This window comes from Schistocerca piceifrons, chromosome 5, assembly GCF_021461385.2.
Source record: "Schistocerca piceifrons isolate TAMUIC-IGC-003096 chromosome 5, iqSchPice1.1, whole genome shotgun sequence".
NCBI lineage: Eukaryota > Metazoa > Arthropoda > Insecta > Orthoptera > Acrididae > Schistocerca > Schistocerca piceifrons.
Window position 1 is genome coordinate 424,543,198 of NC_060142.1, and position 21,272 is coordinate 424,564,469.

General features: G+C 44.4%; 1 pseudogene; it reads left to right on the plus strand.

The window, feature by feature from the left end:
* The first annotated feature begins 20,690 nt into the window (after nucleotides 1–20,690).
* On the plus strand, nucleotides 20,691–20,808 carry LOC124799508 (annotated as a pseudogene).
* Nucleotides 20,809–21,272: the final 464 nt, after the last annotated feature.

Below are 21,272 nucleotides of genomic sequence, written 5' to 3' on the forward strand. Positions count from 1 at the left end.
GGGAGATGTTTACCTGGACGTGCTCCAACAGTTCCTGCTAGCAGAGATCGAAGAACTGCAGGAATCCATCATCTCCCAGCAGGTGAAACCCCACACTGGAATTTGAATGTGCGGGATGTGACGAGTGACACATTTCCTGAGAGGCTGATGTCTCGTGATGGTCCCGCTGCATGGTCTCCGCGCTCTTCTGATGCCACGCCGTTACAGTTACGTTAAGGATCGCGTGTACACAGAACCAGTCAGTGGTTTGCTACCCTTCGAACACGGATCAATGAAGCGATCAGAACTGTTGATGATGCAATGTTGACCCGCACTAAGGCAGGTTTCAAATACTGCCTTGATATTCTACGAGCAGTGAGGGGGCACAAACTGAAATTCTGGCATAACAGAAAAAAAATTTAGAGCTGCTAAATATTTTACAAGAAAGCACCAGGCTCTATCTCTAATAGTTTCCAAGTTGCTATTTTATGAAATGATTGCGGAAATTTATGTAAACATTGTAAATTTGCTTAAATATGTGTAGCGTTTCAATTGCGCAGTTGAGATAGATGTATCAGTTTCTTATAAATATATCTGTAAAATATTGTGGTTTATTTCCCGTCTATAAGCGAATAATTTGATTTATTTTTGCAAGACAAACTTTTGAATTTTGTAGACTTCTTAACATGCGTATATTTAAATATTTTTTCGTACTTCCTGTACACAAATGGATTTACACAGGAGTGTAACATATTTTGCTTCCTAAAATCAGTACGTAATTCTTTCGTGGCGTATAAGACGCGTTTTTATTAGAAAGAGTACAGACTTCTTCATCTCTTTTATTATTACCTCCAGTCAACTACAAGTATTTATTGTCTGTTTACTTTTTGCCATGGAGTTCAAAGAATACACACTCTACAGGAGTGGTGAACAAGAAGCCAAAAATGGAGTAGGAATGAGTAAAACCAAACCTAGAGGAATATGTGGAAGCAGTGGAATACACAAGTGATAGAGTGATGAGGGTTCGGCTGAGGACAGGAAATGTAGTGAATGATTTCATCCAAGTATATTCACCACAAACAGGAAGTAAAGAAGAGAACATAGACGATTTTCTTGAGATATTAGAGAGTATAATTACAGATGTGGAAGCAATAGTAATGGGTGACCTACATGCGTAGGTGGGCAACGAAAGGCTAGGGAAGGAGGAGGTAATTGGCCCATGTGTATAAAGAAGCTCTAGTTGTGTGCAGACGCAAGCTGGGAGAACTGAATGGTTTAAGAATGTTACGGGACTAAGACAAGGAAGTGTGATACCACCACTACTATAATGGTGATGGATGAAGTAGTCAAAGAGACGAAAGAAGCCCTTAGAGAAAGGGGAATGAAGCTGTTACTAATTGCTGATGATATTGTGGTGTGCGGAACAAGCAGTAAGGAGGTACAAAAACAAATAAACATCCTAAATGATAAGGTCGAGAAATATGAAATGAAATTTCGTGTGGAGAAAAGTAAGACCATGGCGGTAACCAGACGGGGTAGAGAGGGCAAGGGACAAATACATATTAAGGGACGGGATATTGGAATAGTGAACAACTTTAAATATTTGGAAAGTGTATTAATGGAGAATGTTTGTTTGGAGACAGAAATTAGCGAAAGAATACAACAGAATAGTACATTTTACCAGTGTGTGAGGGGCTTGGTGTGGGGAAGGGAAGAGCCAATATGGTGCAAGCTGGTGCTGTACAAGGCTTACTTCACACCCATACTAATTTACGGCTCAGAGACTTGGACTATGACTAGAAGAGAGGAGACTAGGATACAATCCAGTGAAATGAAGTTTCTGAGAAGTATGCTAGGGAAGAGGACGAGAGACAGAGTGAAAAATGAAGATGTTAGGAAGGAAACTGGAGTGGAGAAGTTGACTGAGAAAATTGAAAAGAATAGATTTAAATGGTTTGGGCATGTGAAGCGAATGGGAGAGGGAAGAATACCAAGAAGAATGATGGAGTTCAAGATTGAGGGCCAGAGGCCAAGAGGAAGACGAGAACAAGATGGATTGATACAATAAAAATGAGCTTAAGGAGGAGAAACCCGCTGTGGAGCCAATTTGTGGAAGAAGAATGGTGGAAATACCGAGTAAAGTGGCGAAGTACCGTTGATACGCCAACCAGACCAGATGTTGGATAGAGGGGAAACGATGATGATGATGAAGGTTTTATCTACCGGCATACAGCGTGGCGATCGATGTCTTCTGCATCCACAATTGTATCAGATCATCCTAATGCAGCTGCATGTGGTACTCAGAGACGGGCAAGATCACGTTAAAAAGTTTTTAGAGTAGTGCACTAGATAATATGAAAAGGTAAGAAAAAATTCATATACATGTGTTTTGAATACCTTTTTACATTAAATTGAATGAATGTGCACAAAACTAACAATTAACTAAAAGACGTACAGTTATTTTATGCAGGACAATGCGAGGGTACACACTGCCGTAGCGGCTATGAGAGCATTAAGAGGGGTTTAGGCCTTACCGTCCGATCAACCGGCCAGGAGCGTCATTCGATGATCGAAGCATTTCTGCAAGGGTATTGGATTCCGTACAACGCCAGCCCAGCGCTTGCGTCTTAATGTAAACCATCCTTTAATTTCGAAACGGGCAGAAATTTCTTCTCAGTTATGTAGTTCGAAAAAAGAAGGGAGAATTTTATCTCATTATAAATTACGAACGTTATCTCGACCCTCATTTTGTTTAGCTTATAATGGCTGGCGCCAGCAAGCCGTTTTTTGCTTCATTTGTCGCAGGCTAGCCACAGCAGACAGTCAAGTGTTACGTGGGCCAGACACCCGCGTAATTGTGTTTTTGGGCGCCGTAATGGCGTTCTGCGATGCAATGGTCAACTGAGGCGGAGGCCTGGATCGCTACATGCTATGGCATAAAGGAACGTTTAGTAGCATGTTATGTGACATGAACCCAATTCCTGTCACAACACACCCAGCCAGGGCAAGTAGCGGGTGCAGCTACTCACGAGGCAATACTCAAGTATAGCTCGAACGAGTGTTTTGTAAGCCACCTCCTGTGTTGATGGACTACATTTTCTAAGGACTCTCCCAATGAATCTCAACCTGGTACCCGCCTTACCAACAATTAATTTTATATGATCATTCCACTTCAAATCGTTCCGCACGCATACTCCCAGATATTTTACAGAAGTAACTGCTACCAGTGTTTGTTCCGCTGTCACATAATCATACAATAAAGGATCCTTCTTTCTATGTATTCACAATACGTTACATTTGTCTATGTTAAGGGTCAGTTGCCACTCCCTGCACCAAGTGCCTATCCGCTGCAGATCTTCCTGCATTTCGCTACAATTTTCTAATGCTGCAACTTCTCTGTATACTACAGCATCATCCGCGAAAAGCCGCATGGAACTTCCGACACTATCTACTAGGTCATTTATATATATTGTGAAAAGCAATGGTCCCATAACACTCCCCTGTGGCACGCCTGGGGTTACCTTAATGTCTGTAGACGTCTCTCCATTGATAACAACATGCTGTGTTCTGTTTGCTAAAAACTCTTCAATCCAGCCACACAGCTGGTCTGATATTCCGTAGGCTCTTACTTTGTTTATCAGGCGACAATGCGGAACTGTATCGAACGCCTTCCGGAAGTCAAGGAATATAGCATCTACCTGGGAGCCTGTATATAATATTTTCTGGGTATCATGAACAAATAAAGCGAGTTGGGTCTCACACGATCGCTGTTTCCGGAATCCGTGTTGATTTCTACAGAGTAGATTCTGGGTTTCCAAAAACGACATGATACGCGAGCAAAAAACATGTTCTAATATTCTACAACAGATCGACGACAGAGATATAGGTCTATAGTTTTGCGCATCTGCTCGACGACCCTTCTTGAAGACTGGGGCTACCTGTGCTCTTTTCCAATCATTTGGAACCTTACGTTCCTCTCGAGACTTGAGGTACACGGCTGTTAGAAGGGGGGCAAGTTCTTTCGCGTACTCTGTGTAGAATCGAATTGGTATCCCGTCAGGTCCAGTGGACTTTCCTCTGTAGAGTGATTTCAGTTGCTTTTCTATTCCTTGGACACTTATTTCGGTGTCAGCCATTTTTTCGTTTGTGCGAGGATTTAGAGAAGGAACTGCAGTGCGGTCTTCTTCTGTGAAACAGCTTTGGAAAAAGGTGTTTAGTATTTCAGCTTTACGCGTGTCATCCTCTGTTTCAATGCCATCACATCCCGGAGTGTCTGGATATGCTGTTTCGAGCCACTTACTGATTTAACGTAAGACCAGAACTTCCTAGGATTTTCTGTCAAGTCGGTACATAGAATTTTACTTTCGAATTCACTGAACGCTTCACGCATAGCCCTCCTGTGCGTTGCACAAGAACGATATTTTCTGAATCCCTGTTGGTTATGTATCAGTAAGTCATTTTCTTCAAGGTGATTCATAATGTTCGAGTACAGTATATGCTCCAAAATTCTACTGCAAATTGAGGTCAGTGATGCAGGCCTGTAATTCAATGGGTTACTCCTATTTCCTTTCTTGAATATTGGTGTGACCTGTGCTACTTGAAAGTCTTTGGGAACAGCGCTTCCATCAAGTGAGCGGTTGTATATGATTGCTAAGAAAGGCGCTATTGTGTCTGCATACTCTGAGAGGAACCTGATTGGTATACCATCAGGACCGGAAGACTTGCCTTTCTTAAGTTGTTTGAGTTGTTTCGCACTACCTAAGATATCTACTTTGATGTCACTCATACTAACAGCTGTTCTGGTTTCTAATTCCGGAATATTTACTTCGTCTTCTTTCGTGACGGAATTGCGGAAAACTGCATCTCTCTGTCATCCACGCACTGCTTCTCGCGGAATGTATCCTTCATTGGGCCAAATAGATGGAAGTCGGGAGGTGCGAGATCCGAGATGTAGAGTAGCTGAGGAAGAACAGTCCAATGAAAATTTGTGAGCCCCCGTTTCATGGAGAAGGAGAAGTTCGTTTGCATTTATAAGACAATGAACACGCTGAAGCCATTTCTCCAATATCCTGAGAGTAGCACACTACACTTCCGAATCGATCGTTCGAGGACATCAAACAGAATAACCCATTCGGAGTCTCAGGAGACCATCACCGGCTGAGGTCGGGGCTTTGAATTTTTTCTTCGTAACGCCACTCTGTCGATTGATGTTTTGCTTCCGGATCTATGTGATGAACCCCTGTTTCATCGCGTGCGACTTTGATGTTCTCAAAAAATGTGTCACGATCAGCCTAGTACGGCGCATGCGATTCTCACAGATGATCCTCCGTTGCTCTTTCTGATCTTCTGTTAGGCAGCGACGAGTGCCTCATCACTACTAACAGAGGCGTGCAGTTATGCAGCGAGGTGTTTGACTGTGATCCGCCGATCACCTCGAATGAGGGTGTCGACACGTTCCAACGTTGCAAGAGCCACGCCGGTGTGCTGCCAGCAGGCAAGCAGGAGACGGGCAGGTCTGCGCAGTCTTGTTACGATGATAGCAGGTGCCTCGCCCAGCGAATCACAGTGCTTCTTATCACTGCCAGGTCTGCGTAGGAATTCTGCAGGCACCTCGGAATATCAGCGATGCTCTGATTTTCTTCCAAAAGAAACTCAATGCCAGCTCTCTGCTACGGACGCACTTTCGTTACAGATGCCATTTTAAAAGCTGTATGTGGCATCGCCACCTAGCGAAACTCTATGGGGCTGAAAGGGGAATATTCCACGACGTCCCACAACAAATTCTGCATTTTTTCAACCAAAATTGGCAAAGAAAAAAATTTGTCGCATTACTTATCGAATACCCCTCGTAGTACGATAATAATGGAAGCTGAAGAAATGAATTAAAATTTGTGCCACGGTCTCGATGAGACTCAAAGGTCTCGAGGAAAATTTTATTATAATATCTATTGAGCCCCTCATTGTGTCGATGGTATCTTACAAGCATTTGCGCTGTATTTTCCCGATTGCTCGGTACCGGGGTGACGGTGGCACGTTTGCGACATCAGCTGTAGTATCATTACATGACAGCTGCTGACACGAAGACTTGTGTTCCGTCCTCTGATATCGAGTAGAAGAGGATCCAAAATAGATTTATCTGAGTTTGAGATAGCCCTACTCACTCCATCAAGTATAACTCAAAAAATCTTGGATACTCTCCTGATGCACTAGGTCAATTACTTGTTGTCACAAACCGAGCGAGGTGGCGCAGTGGTTAGACACTGGACTCGCATTCGGGAGGACGACGGTTCAATCCCGCGTCCGGCCATCCTGATTCAGGTTTTCCGTGATTTCCCTATGTCGCTCCAGGCAAATGCCGGGATGGTTCCTTTCAAAGGGCACGGCCGACTTCCTTCCCCGTCCTTCCCTATTCCGATGAGACCGATGACCTCGCTGTCTGGTCTCCTTCCCCCAAACAACCCAACAACCCCAACTTGTTGTCACAAAACTTGCAGAAATAAAAACTCTGTTTCTGCTGAGACCAATGTTCAAAAGATATAACAGCACTCCTACGAGGGCATGCGGGAAACTAATTTTTTATTCCGGTCTCAATATCAATTGAGGTATGATATGTCATGCATATTAGTCGGCCCGAGCACGGGCCCGGATTCGATTACCGGTGGGGTGAGGAATCTTCACCTGCCTCGAGATGACCGGGTGTTTGTATTGTCCTCGTCATTTCATCATCATTCATGAAAGTGGCGAGATTGGAGTGAGCAAAGGTTGGGAATTTGTACGGGCGCTGATAACCGCGCAGTTGAGCGCCCCACAAACCAAACATCATCATCATCATCATATTAGTTGGTAGATTTTCTCGCTTCACTGACTCAAGTTGCAACCCTCTGCCGGTAAAGGTTCCGAATTGTAGCGTGTAATATGGCGGTGTGGACCGTAGCTATGTCGGTTCGTCCGGAAAAGTGTGATGTAATCGCGTCTCTAACCGCAGAAAATGTGCCTCCAGTTGTATCCCTAGAAGAATGGAAGCCGCTGCGCGGTGATGATCGAATCGACGTCAGTAATCTACGACGCTTTGCTGTCCGAGCTCGTAATGGAGCAGACGGTGGTGCTAGCCTCGACGTGTGTACCAGAACTACGAGGGGACGAACGCGGACAGCAACCGACATGACTCATCGTTATCGGGTTGATGAACCCATCAGTAACGAACGAATCGTCCGATCTTAGATAAGAGTGTCGTACCACGAGAGCGTGTACAATACATCATTGCAGAATTGCGATACAGATAACCGTGTGCACGGTGGGCGCCTCGAATGCTCACTCCAGTCATGAAACAGAGCAGATTGGACGCCCGTCAACACTTTATTTTGCGTTTCAACGGAAGGGTTATGGATTCCTTAACATTGCGACAGGTGACGAAAGTTGGGCTCACCATTTTGACCACGAAATCAAGAGAGCATCAATGAAGTTCATGCTCACAGTGTTCTGGGGTGTTCAACGCGAGGTGCGTTTGAAATTCAAGCCTAAAGGCCTCACCGTAAACTCCGAAAGGTACTGTGAGACCCTTATAAAAGAGAAAGCACGAATTTGAAGAATTCTCCCACACATGAATCACCGTCTCCTTCAGCCTGACAATACCATACCATGCACGATCGCTGCGACATCTGCAACAATCCGACGCCCTGCCCTCACTGTCATCGATAATCCTCCATACCGTCCCGACTTGGCCCCGTCCGATTTTCATCTCTTTACAAAACCTAAACCTTCGAGAACTTCAGTTTGACAGTGATGAAGCGGTGCAGGCCGAGGTGATGTTGCGCCTCCGTCAACAAAGTCAAACATTCTACAGTGACGGTATCAACAAACCGGTCTCTCGTTGCGAGAAATGTATTCCTTGTCAGGACGACTATGTTAAGAAATAAATATTTAGACACGAAGAATAAAGATGTATAACGTTAACAAAGTCTGATTTATTTAAAAAGCCTTAAAAGTTTGGCATAAAAAATTGAGATGCATTACTTTCCAGCACGTCCTCGTATTTTGTGTAGAGTGATGTACGTAGAATTGTAAACATCTTCGGAGTCTTTCGCGGCAGCATGTCTGAATAAAATCTCGGTTTTCCATCCGCGTCAATTCCAGTAAAACTCTCGAGATTCCGATGGCTATCCCCGCCATCGTCTTCAGGAGTAAAACTACTGACTGCCGTGGTTCGCACGATTTTCCGCTTATATAGCCACGATTACGGCTGGCCGGCCTCTGTGACCAAGCGGTTCTAGGCGCTTAGTCCCGAACCGCGCTGCTGCTAGGGTCGCAGGTTCGATCTTGCCTCGGGCATGGCTGTGTATGAAGTCCTTAGGTTAGTTAGGTTTAAGTAGTTTTAAGTCTAGTGGACTAATGACCTCAGATGTTAAGTCTCATAGTGCTTAGAGCCATTTGAACCTTTTTGTTTTATTATTACGGCTACAGCCCTAATCAGAGAGGGCCGAAACGACACGTGCGCAAAGGGTGAGTTGGGCAACTCATAGTAGCTTTGGTCCGTCGTGGGACCGAGTGACGTTAGCTGGTGCGAGGGATTGGCACCACGTCTGAAACTGCCGCTCCCGACTCTCTACAAGCGCTAACACCCAGAGCCCGCCCTCACACCATACGTAGAGTATAAACCGTTTCATTTCAAAATGTGACGTTTCGTCACAGTGTTATTCGGTAAGAGTGATAGCGTTACGGAGATATTTAGCAACCTCAAGTGGCAGACTCTGCAAGAGAGGCGCTCTGCATCGCGAGTAGCTTACTGTCCAGGTTTCGAGAGGGTGCGTTTCTGGATGAGGTGTCGGATATATTGCTTCCCCCTACTTATACCTCCCGAGGAGATCACGAATGTAAAATCAGAGAGATTAGAGCGCGCACGGGGGCATTTCGGCAGTCGTTCTTCCCGCGAACCATACGCGACTGGAACAGGAAAGGGAGGTAATGACAGTGGCACGTAAAGTGCCCTCCGCCACACACCGTTGGGTGGCTTGCGGAGTATAAATGTAGATGTAGATGTAGATGTGGATGTAGATGTAGATGTACCATTTTTTGTGCAATGCAACTATTTATCTGTCAAGTCAATAAAGCTAGGAATCATTCTTTATGTGCATAATTGTTTCACTTATACAGGGAATTCATCTAAGCTGTCCACCTCATATACGAGTATTTGTGGAATCGCTTAAGATAGCGTCATTTTGTTTTAACACGGATGAGCTATGAGAAAGTTCTCACTAATATATATCTTCTTCCCACAGCTGTATTAATCGTCCTTAACTGACGATTAGTGTAAGTTCAATATACGCCAACGACGAGAAGTTAAAAATGGTACTCATTTAGGCATTTGTTCGAATGACTGGTGTGCATTTACCTTGTGTTTCCTCTTGTTTACTGTCAACTGCAGCAAGCGGACGAGTCACGTTACTCGGATACCTTCGTTGCGTGCTAGTACGAGAGAGTCAAAACAATTCTGTATTACGTCATGCTTACAGGGAAGGTGCTCTGTGATACGTTTTTGAACAGGTTTTGAGGAGATGTTCAAATGTGTGTGAAATCTTATGGGACTTAACTACTAAGGTCATCAGTTCCTAAACTTACGCCCTACTTAACCTAAATTATCCTAAGGAGAAACACACACACCCATGCCCGAGGGAGAACTCGAATCTCCGCCGGGACCAGCTGCACAGTCCATGACTGCAGCGCCCCAGACCGCTCGGCGAAGCTCGCGCGGCTGAGGAGATTCAGTGGATGACAGAACAAAAACCTAACGTTATTCATGTATTCGCAACAAACAAGATAATAAGAAAGTTAATATTACTGGTCGATATGCCCCCGTTAGCCAAACAATATCTGCTTGATACACAGGCTGCCGGCCGAAGTGGCCGTGCGGTTAAAGGCGCTGCAGTCTGGAACCGCAAGACCGCTACGGTCGCAGGTTCGAATCCTGCCTCGGGCATGGATGTTTGTGATGTCCTTAGGTTAGTTAGGTTTAACTAGTTCTAAGTTCTAGGGGACTAATGACCTCAGCAGTTGAGTCCCATAGTGCTCAGAGCCATTTGAACCATTTTTTGATACGCAGGCTGATCCAGCTGCCCCTACCGATGTCGTTTCATGCAACCCACAATGCTATATCTGGCCTTTGAAACCAAGTGCGAGATTTTCATATTCTCTCTCTCTTTCACTAGGCGCAAACTGTTGGTCCTAAAGAGTAAATTAGCAAGACCTTCTTACAGATAATTTAATGAAGTTAAATTTTGTACTGGGATACGTTTTCTCTAGGGACCATAGTTTTCGAGGTATTAAAAAAAAAAAAAAGTAACCTTCAAACGCGCCCCCCACCCCAATCCTGCCACAGTCGGCCGCCACCAGATTGTTGTTCCTGACACTCCCTCCTACCATTGTAAAAAAAAAAAAAAAAAAAAAATTGTGACTGCACGAATTATTTCCCATATTCGCCCTTCTTTGGTCTTCATTGATTCATTGACTGACCTTATCATCGCACCGGCTTGGATGAGCACTTACAAATTGTAAAACTGACGTATCTGAAAATTATACCTAATAATTTTGTGAATTTTAAGAGCATAAAATAAAAAAACACACACACACACACATCGTTGTATTCCTCAGGGGTCTGACTATGAAACTATTGTGCTTGTAAGGGCTAAGTTTGGATCGAACTGTCAAAGTTATTAGTTTTCGTGTAACGTTTGCAAAAGTCGTATTTCTTTCACTACCTACACGGGTACATTCAAACTAATAATGTTAACGAAATAGCCGACTATTGTCGTGGCGTAACAGGCCAGTCAATAGAAACCAAAAAAGGTCGAATATCAATGATAGTTGGTGTAATCGAAAATTTACGTATAAGTGGAAGGGTGGGCTACTAACAACATACTAGAAACCCTGACTGGTGAGAGATGAATGTGGGGGTGGAGGTGCGCTTGAAGGTCACTTTTGTTAAGTTTTTCTTGAATAACTCGAAAACTGTGACTTCCGTCTGAAACGTATTCCAGTATAAAATTTAACTACATTAAACGTCCTGCAAAAAGGCCATGTTCGTTTTTTCTGTAGGGTTAACAGTTTGCGCGTAGCGAGCTAGAGAATATGGAAATTTTGCGCGTGGTGTTTGAAGGCCAGACACAATATTGTGTGTTGCATAAAACGACATCGGTAGGAGCAGCTGAATAACCTTGCATATGTTTTTATTTTCTCTTTAGATAAACAGTTATTTGGGTTGGTCAGTATAAATGAGACACCCCGTATAATAACTTGTACCTGTTTAGAGAAATTTTAAGTTCTTGTTCTACTTTGAGTCAATACTTGCTTGAGTGGACCATCATATATGGGTACTTTCTGTCACATTAATACTCTGCCGTGCTTGCTCTCCGGTCCGCAGCCTTTACCTTTCGCGGACAGTATTCTTATTGACTGAGCTATCCGGGAACGATTCACGACCCGTTCACACAGCTTTAGTTCCATAGAACCTCATATCCTACCTTCCAAACTTCCACAAGTTTTCCTGCAAATATTACGGAACTAGCACTCCTGGAAGAAAGCATATTGCGGATAAATGGCATAGCCGCAGCTTGTGGGATTGCTTCCGGAATGAATCTTTCACTCTGCAACGGAGTGAAACTTCTGGATAGACTAAAAATGTGTGCCCGCTGAGACTCGAACCCGGAACCTTGCCTTTCACTGACAATGCTCTTACTAACCGAGCTGCCTAGACACGATTCAGCCAGTCATCACAGCTAAACTTCTGCTAGAAAGTTCCTAAACAGCTCGTACTCTGCTGGAAGGCGAAAGATTAATTTTGCCACAGGTGTACTTTGTTACATAATCACCCAAAGATGAAGCTGTACCATTTATACACAGTATCTGTGAACGAATGATTTTAGATCGCCTAGCAGATATCGCAGACCAGGAGCTCATTTGCCAACAGGCTCGATTCAGACCCGGAAAATCGTGTACCAGTCCAATGCCGTACCTTACAGGGTTTAAATGCAAACGGGTAATAGGTGTATATCTGGTGGACTTAAATTATGCATATGACACCGCCATAGAATGCTCATGAAAAATCCCTACAACGCATTTAAGGATAACCAGCTCACAAAAATTTTAGATTCACTACTACAAAACAGACAGTTTTATGTAACACTGGAGGGTAGGGAAACCCGATGGCATCGACAAATGAACACCCTCCCACAGGGAAGTGTCCAGGCACTCATTTATTTAATCTATACACAAATGATCTTTAAACACCAGACCATACCATACTTCACATTTCTCGTGTGCCGGCGATCTGATTGCACAAGGAAAGAGCTTGCGAGGTGCTGGGGTGGGGAAGAGTTTGTACCTCTTTAATTCAGACGAATTTTGCATGAGAACGTGACATGCACTCGACCCCCTCCTTACCTACCACCTAGTAGATTATGTGCACAACGGTAACGAAAGGAAATGATGGTGGACCCTGCTAGTTAGTAAAATAAGGAGTGCACACTCACAATAATTTAATAAAAATTGTAATCTACTCAAAAAAAAGAGAACTTTATCATAATAAACAATAGGAAATGAGATTCTGCCTATATCTAAGAAATGATATGCGGATTAAATATTACAATGAGATTTATTATATATCAGAACATAAATGCACATGATTGTCGACACACACAGTAGATTAAAGGATAGGGTATACTGAAATATTGTGAGAATAAGAGTTGTCTCGAGAACAAGGGGCTCTTACTCTCTGTGATGCAATAGATCGACGATAATAACTGGAAGTCCTAATTAATCAAATATTAATCATCTGACTATATAGCAGTATCGCAATTAGTAGTGAGAGCTCAAACGGGATCACATGGAGAAACAAGCAAGGTGGACTTGTAGCAAAGCGAACTCGCGTGCTGCTGAGGGATTCAGTATAAAATTGATAAGGTCCTACGATACCGGAGCCGCAAAATACTCTACTAGTACTGAAATCTGCAGCACGTCGTCGGTAGGCAGCGTCCTGATGATGTAGGCGCCGACTTCTGCCGGCAGCAACTCTGTACCAACCCCTGGCCACGAAGGCTGTCCGAGAATTCTAAGTTCTTCCGAAAACGAGCGACCAAGTCGCAAGACCGTCCGAATCCGAGGAAGATCAGATCCCTAATCCACTGCCCGCGCAATGCAAGAGCGAAGTCAACATTGCTCTACTCCCTACTCTCCTCGAAAACTGCGAATTAGCATTCAGTTCTGATTCCAAAATTCCCCCACACTGTCTCAGAACCTCATTCGCGCCAATAGCGACTGTTCCCTCCAATTTCGAGCAGGACTTTATGACGTCAACTAGCCTCAGTTTCAGTTGACCAAACATGCCTCTGCTATTCAGCTGAGGGCACTGAACTTGCCGTTTGACCGGCTACGAAAACAACCTGCCTAGATCACTGGCCACCCAGCGCCAGACAGTCGCATTCAGCAGGGCACAGTCCACAAGTATTCTCAGAATCAAGAGGACAATGCAGCCAGTCGGTGCCCAGAATCTTCGTTCCGGACGCGCCAGATTGATAAACACATAAACTGCGGCGACACTCAGACGTTATGCAGGTCGTTTCGCCCTGCATACAATAGGCGAAACTCGACCAACGTCAGTCGTTCCGCCAGGCGCTTAAACCTATTGTACGAATCCCTCAGAATTCAGGGAAGTGCAGCCCCCAACCAGAAACGCAGTGTGCCGCGTCCTCCGATGCTCACCTCGCACAGGCCACCCAAGGAAGTAAAACAATATGTTTAGGGATCAAGTGACAAGTATTTTCTGAGCTCTCATTACAAATACTCTCACTACAATAACCTTATTCGGTCTGTTACTACCTTGCAATGACATAGAATATTATTGAAATTGATGAAAATGAGAGGCGACGTGCAAAAGAGGGCATGGAACCTATCAAGCTTTGAGAAAGTGGGGTGGAAAATGGAAAATTCGTTCAGCATCGTCTCTGAATATTACCAAGAGCACTCCCTCAAACCAAACCCTTCGAAGGCACAAGTCAAGGCTTTCCACCTTCGCTCCAAACAGGCAATCAAAAAGCTCAGAGTCACGTCAAATGACAACAATCTGCAACATACAGACAAATTGACATGTGCAGGTATCGTGGTGAACAGATCACTAACACACAAATATTGTGAGAAGACCTACCAAAACTTTGTCGCCAGAAACAACAACTTGAGGAAACTAGCGAGTAATAAATAAGGAGCCAGAACAACTCCATTAAGAACAATTGTTCAAGATCTTTGCTTTGCCTCGGTGCCGTATATATGCCCCTTGCGTTGCAGATACATACCAGCTAAAAATGTCAGTACAGACCAAAATGACACATGCAGACTATCAACAGGATGTATGAAACCCGTATCACTTGGCAAGCCTATCGGATTCTCAGCTCCTGAATCTCGAAGAATTTCTCATTAGCATAGTGGAAATTTTAGAAGGACTTTCAGTGAACGCCACCCGCTGCACAATGCTCAGTACTGAGTCAGAGAGCCCCTGAAGGATAACCCTGCCTCAAAAAAGATGCTCAGCGGCAATTCATCAAGCTGGAATAGTTGCAGAATACTGAATCTCATTCCTAACATGTCTCAACTACTCTACCGGATGTACCCCTGACGAACAATGGTTTACCAAGAACGAAGAACTGGACGTGATCCGACATTGTGCTGAAAAAATTTAAAAGAAATTTTCCGGACAAGAAAAAGTAAATTAAGTACATACCAAACGAAGTGAAAGTATCCTAGCACTAAGCTTCCATACAATACTAACAAAAATTTGACTACACCAGGACTAGCACTTGGATCTGAAAGCTAACCTCTTCTAGGATTCACTTTCTCGAATGACGTGTTTGGGAACAAGCTTTCATTTCCCGTATCAGAGTATTTGAGGAGTTGTAAACGACCGGTGAGCCCTGTCGGGATGTCTGCTGCCCCGATAGGAGGTGGCGCCGCTGGCGAGTGATGTGTCTCCACAATGCGAAGCGTAGCAGCTATGTACAGTACGTAGAGGCGGGAGCGCGCCGTGCATCAATGATCAATGGCTTTGTAGTCGGCTGCAAATGGCTGCTTACTAATTCACGCGCTATCTGCCGATGGCTTGTTTAGATAGCGAGCGCGCCGTTGATCAACACGATCGATCGCGTCCCTTCCCCCCCCCCCCCCTCCCCCTCTGCGCCTCTGCAGCACCGTACCTGCTGTGCGTGAAATAACGGAGGCGTGCTGCACCCCGTGCTCACGGCTTTGTCTCGAGGCTGCCCGGCTGTCTCCATGTTTTGCTAATTCCCACCTGCGGGTACCCGGCTGCCTCTGCGGAGGAGACTAAAGCGAAACACGTCCCTTGGCATCCCAACTGAAACCACGATAGCAATGGGATATTATACAGGGTGTAAATTTTAAGTTGACAAACCAGAATAACTAGAAAAATAAGCTCCACACGATAAATATGTGTAGAATCGAAAGTTGATTATTTTAGAGAGGAACATCTGCTGGTGCTAAAATTAGCCCAGGAGGCAACTTTAAAATTTCAAATGGGAACCCCCATTTTTATTGCAGAATCAGATTATACATAAAAAAAACTACGTACATTTTGTCTTAAATATTTGTTTTGGTTCTTGGTAGTTGGCGCTGTAATTCAAGAAAATCCATGTTCTCATTTTTGTGTGGAAAATGGTTACGGATAAATAAAAAATACTTATTTACTTCGTACATTTTGATTTGCTAAAACTGAAACTCTCCCTCTCTCCCCATAGGGTGGGGTTTGAGAGACGGGAATTAGAGTTTTACAAATGCTGACCCCAATATTAATTTTTTTCGATGATATTTCGGTCAACATTTGTAAAACTGTAATTCCTGTCTCTCAAACCCCACGCTATGGGGAGAGAGGGGGAGTTTTAGGTCTAGCGGTTCGAAATTTTACAAAGTAAATAAGTATTTTTTATTTATTTATCCGTAACCATTTTCCACGCAAAAATGAGAACACGGATTTTCTTGAATTCCAGTGCCAACTACCAAGAATCAAAACAAATGCTTAAGACAAAATTACGTAGTTTTTTTAATGTAGAATCTGATTTTGCAATAAAAATGGGGGTTCCCATTTGAAATTTTAAAGTTGCCTCCCGCCCCACCCCCAGGGGGCTGGGGTGGCCGTCTAATTTTAGCGCCAGCAGATGTCCCCCCTCGAAAATAATCAACTTTGGCCTCTACACATTTTTTCATGTGAATCTTATTTTTGTACTTATTCTGGTTTGACAACTTAAAATTTACGCCCTGTATATCGCATTCTTTTAAGATTTTTTAAACGTTGATGAAATTTTCTGTGGCTATCAGGCGAGTCGTGTTGTCGCGACGTTTCGACTAGTTTCCTAAAAGTCATTTTCAGGTGAAGTGTTGGGTTCATGCCTAGTTCGTTCCTTTACTGCTGCTAGCCCTCAGACTCCTTTGCCGAGGCTCCGATTGGTGTACCAGTCGCGTTCCTGCGGAAGATATGTCGCTGCCGGGGCCAAGGGAACTACAGGATTGAGGGGTCTCAGCGTCGAATCCTGGTGCTGTCCGTCTACTCCGTCCACTGCAAGAGCCACACTCGCATCGAGTTTTTCTCAGGGCATTTCTGCTAATGTCACATCCCATGCGGAGTTCAGTTGGAAACAGCTGATCCTATTGACAAGATCGTCATGTATTCTTATTTCCACTACTTCATTGATATCCGAATACTAGGACCCGTTGGAGCGTCACAGCACCTTTATCAAAATGAGAGATGTATCGCTGCAAAAATGTTCAAATGTGCGTCGAATCTTATGGGACTTAATTGCTAAGGTCATCAGTCCCTAAGCTTACACACTACTTAACCTAAATTATCCTAAGGACGAACACACACACCCATGCCCGAGGGAGGACTCGAACCTCCGCCGGGACCAGCCGCACAGTCCATGACTGCAGCGCCCAAGACCGCTCGGCTAATCCCGCGCGGCTGTATCGTTGCGTCTGGCCTATGTACTGCCTGCCAAACTCGGAACTGACGCTATAGACGGTTCTTGCCGGTAGGTGGTCTCTGACTGACCAAAGCATATTCTTGATTTCAACCGTTGAGCGTAAACTGGTTTCTATATTGTGCTTTTGTACTATCCTGGAAATCTAGGTTGTGGGCAACCCTCTATACAGAAGGGACGCCAGGCACTAGCTTTCTTCTTCTTGATTATTTTCTTTCTTATTCATACTCGGTAGGTGAGCGCGTCTCCTACTAGCCGTTTCTGCGAAAGGTTTCGCGCAAATGCTATAAAATAGTAGTCAGACTTTCCTTGTGGTATATGGTTTTCGCTGTGTGTATTAGTACAGTGATCATAGATTTTCAAACATTGTTATCAGTTGCAAGCACGAATATCCTGTATGCATAGGAAATATGATTAAAAAACTAAATGTGGAGTATGACTATAAAAAAATCGATGATGTAGTAGTTATTCGCAGAAAAAGAGGCTCATTAGAGGGAACAGTAAGTGTGTTACAGGAAGCCAGACAATCCAGTGACCTTGCTGTCGATGAAATGAAGACCAAGTGCACGAGTCTCACTTGGAAGTAAAATAACAACCATAATACATTATCAGAAGCAGAATTTAGTTTTGAATATTTGGAGACCTTTCATATCTGGGAACTGATATTAACAAAAGAAATTCCATGCCAACTGCAACAAATTCCCACATAGCAAGTGGTCATGGATGATTCCATACGTGCGAGGAGTTGCTGGCCTCCAGTATACTAAGCTGTAGATATACAGGGCGAACATAAAGTCTTTCCCTGATTACAAAAATTTATTTCTAAGGAAGTATGCTGGATACAGCTTTGTGGTGTCTTGCAAGTGGTAGCTTACCTCATGTTAACTTCGTGGGTTAAGCTAACGTTTGCAGCAAACCGCGCAGCGGTATATAGCATAGGTCCTTACAAATAAATTTTTGTAATCAGGGAAAAGCTTTATGCTCTCCCTCTACAGGGTCGGTAGCAAACTATGGATATGAAACCTGGTCATTAACGGGTAATGACGAGTAGCAGCTCCAAATATTTAAACGTAAGATGCTACACAGGAGGTATAGGTCAGTTCGGGTCAATGATGATACATGTAGAACTACAACAAATGCTGTGTTGGATCTTCTAGTACAAGATGATGACCGTTGATAACTCGCCGTTGAGCGCCCGTAAGCACCAAACAAGATACTGACATTGTCAGATCAATAATTAATTGACATGTTCTAGAATGATTTCTGAAAGAACGAAAAAAAGACATGTATGAAGGCCATCTTAGGGGAAGACAGGAAGACCAAAGGAGCGGTGGATAGATGATGTGGAAGAGGATGTAAAAGATCTCAGATTTGGAGGGTGACAAAGAACCGCACTGGAAAGGGGAAACCTGTTTAAGAGACTAAGACCAGCACAGGGTTGTACAGCCACGACAAAAAGAACAAATGCAGAAAAACATGTCGTACGACAGTTTGTTACCCTGTCCAACATTCCTTCCGATGTAGTGACTTACTTTCTGGTTGCAACTCTCGTAGAGTGGCATACCCTAGAAAATTCTATCATTTGTACTTTCCTGCGTATTCTATAGATATCTGTCTCTCTCTGCACAGCAAGATAACATCAGATGCTGGTCAGTAGAACCCGTATCTCAATAAATCAGGCTCGTCACTGTTCTTTAGTATCTGCCGTATTGACATTAGACACTTGTAACTTTAAAATTAAACTATACGATCAGGGTGCTAACACATTTTTATCGAGTCAAAGAAAGGCTCTCTTTCAAATCACCGAGAAAATGTGTAGAATGGCATTGCTTAACATTCGTGACAAAATGTGTCTCATTGAATTAACACGAAATCTTGAAATAATTTATGTAATTAAAGAAATACATGGTTCCAAAATCAGTAACTGGTTCACAGAAGATTTGACATCTATACAAAATTAGTCCATCTGTACAGTGTGCAGGGAGCTGTTACTCTAATGGAGACGCAGCCAGCAAATCTGTACCTCTGCTGGTTAAGCGAGCCAGTTTAGATATGACTCGGGTACTCCAGAGCTTGCTCTTCAACATCTTTTAATTCAAATGTCTACGTCGCTTAGTATTCAAATGGTTCAAATGGCTCTGAGCACTATGGGATATAACATCTTAGGTCATCAGTCCCCTAGAATTAGAACTACTTAAACCTAACTAACCTAAGGACATCACACACATCCATGCCCGAGGCAGGATTCGAACCTGCGACCGTAGCTGCCCCGCGGTTCCGGACTGCAGCGCTAGAACCGCACGGCCACCGCGGCCGGCGCTTAGTATTCCATTGAAAATAAAATAACTCATACTAAACATATGTAGCTAAGAGAGCTTCCCCATACGATTGCACCTCCAGTAATCATGTTGTTACTAAATTACTGACACTGTCATTGATGCATATTAGCGCCATAACAGTCCGTTAATCACCGCATTTAGCATTTCAGTGGTCAATCAGAATACAGATTCTCCCTCTACGGTCCCTCGTCTCTTGTAGCGATACGTAAGCACCTTCTCGTGCTACAACACAATTTACCGTTCGTCATAAATAGCGCGCTATTGTCACAGGATGCGTGTTTATGATGTTGCCCGTGCTTCTGGGTGAGATCAGCTACTAATACTTGTCTATCGGGAGACAGTAGAACGAAACGATTGAAGAACAGCAGGTTAAGAGCGGAGGGAAGAAACTGCCATGGAAAGCGCCCTGAGAAAAGAAGCCTCTACGACAATCAGTACAGGTAGTAAGGGCAGTTTGCGGACCTGCTTGTCACCTGCGACAGCTATGCAAGGATAGGGTATCATGCAATTTCTCGTTACCGTAGCCATAGCCCGTCTTCGTTATAAAGATGTCCATTCCAATGGATGTGTAGTGTTGTTACTGTGGCTGGTAGCATGTACAAGGGGCACGAACAACGTCGAGTGTTGAATGATCACTGTGAAGACCCAGAGATGTCATGTAGTATGGGACAACGTTATCAGCGCCTCACAGAGTATGAGGATAGCTCATTGTGGGTCTGTGCTCGGGTGGTCCAGTTGTGCAATATCAAAATTTATGGGTCATATGGATGTGATAATCGCCCAATTATGGACTGCATGGAAACAAATGTAGACATACTCGACATCCAAATTCAGGTCGTTCACGTCTGGTCGTCGCAAAGGACGGTCGCCGTATTGTGCGCCAGGCGCATCATAACCCTTTCACATCTGCGCCTGCCATCCGAGAACAGGTAATTGACTCCTTGCACCATTCTGTGTCATCCCACAAGCTTGCTAAGAGACTAGCAGCATCTGGACTTGGAAACTACCATTGGCTGCCATTAACACCACAACACAAACGCCTGCATCTGTACTGACGCCGTAACGGGTAAGAAGTTTCCAACTTCTTTTTTAGTTTACGCCCCAAGAGGGAAGTCTGCCCCCGGTAGCTGAGTCGTAAGCATGACAGAATGTCAATCCTAAGGGTCCGAGTTTGATTCCCGGCAGTGTCGGAGATTTTCTCCGCTCGTGGACTGGGTGTTGTGTTTTCCTAATCATCATCATTTCATCAGCATCGACGCGCAAGGCGCCGAAGTGGCGTCAAATCGAAAGACTTGCACCTGGCGAACGGTCTACCCGGCGGGAAGCCCTAGTCACACAACATTTATTTAGCAACGGCCTTGCCGCAGTGGATACACCGGTTCCCGTCAGATCACCGATGTTAAGCGCTGTCGGGCGTGACCGGTACTTGGATGGGTGACCATCCGGGCCGCCATGCGCTGTTGCCATTTTTTGGGGTGCACTCAGCCTCGTGATGCCAATTGAGGAGATACTCGACCGAATAGTAGCGGCTCCGGTCAAAGAAAACCATCATAACGACCGGGAGAGCGGTGTGCTGACTACACACGCCTCCTATCTGCATCCTCATCTGAGGATGACACGGCGGCCGGATGGTCCCGAGAGGCCATTTGTGACCTGAAGGCGGAGTGCTTTCAAGAGGGAATACGGCGGGAATTCGGTGATGGTTTGGGCAACCATATCGTGGTATTCCATCGGTGCCTCTGCAAGGCCGCATTAGTGTCAAGGCTTATGTGACCCTTTTGGCTGAACAGGTCCGTCTCGTGGGACAATGTTCGTTCCCCAACGGTTCTGTTCTGATCCAGGACGACTGGGCCACTGTCCACACAGGAATGGTTTTGCGAGCACGAGGATAAATTGTCGCATCTCCCTGGCTGTCACAGACATCAGAACT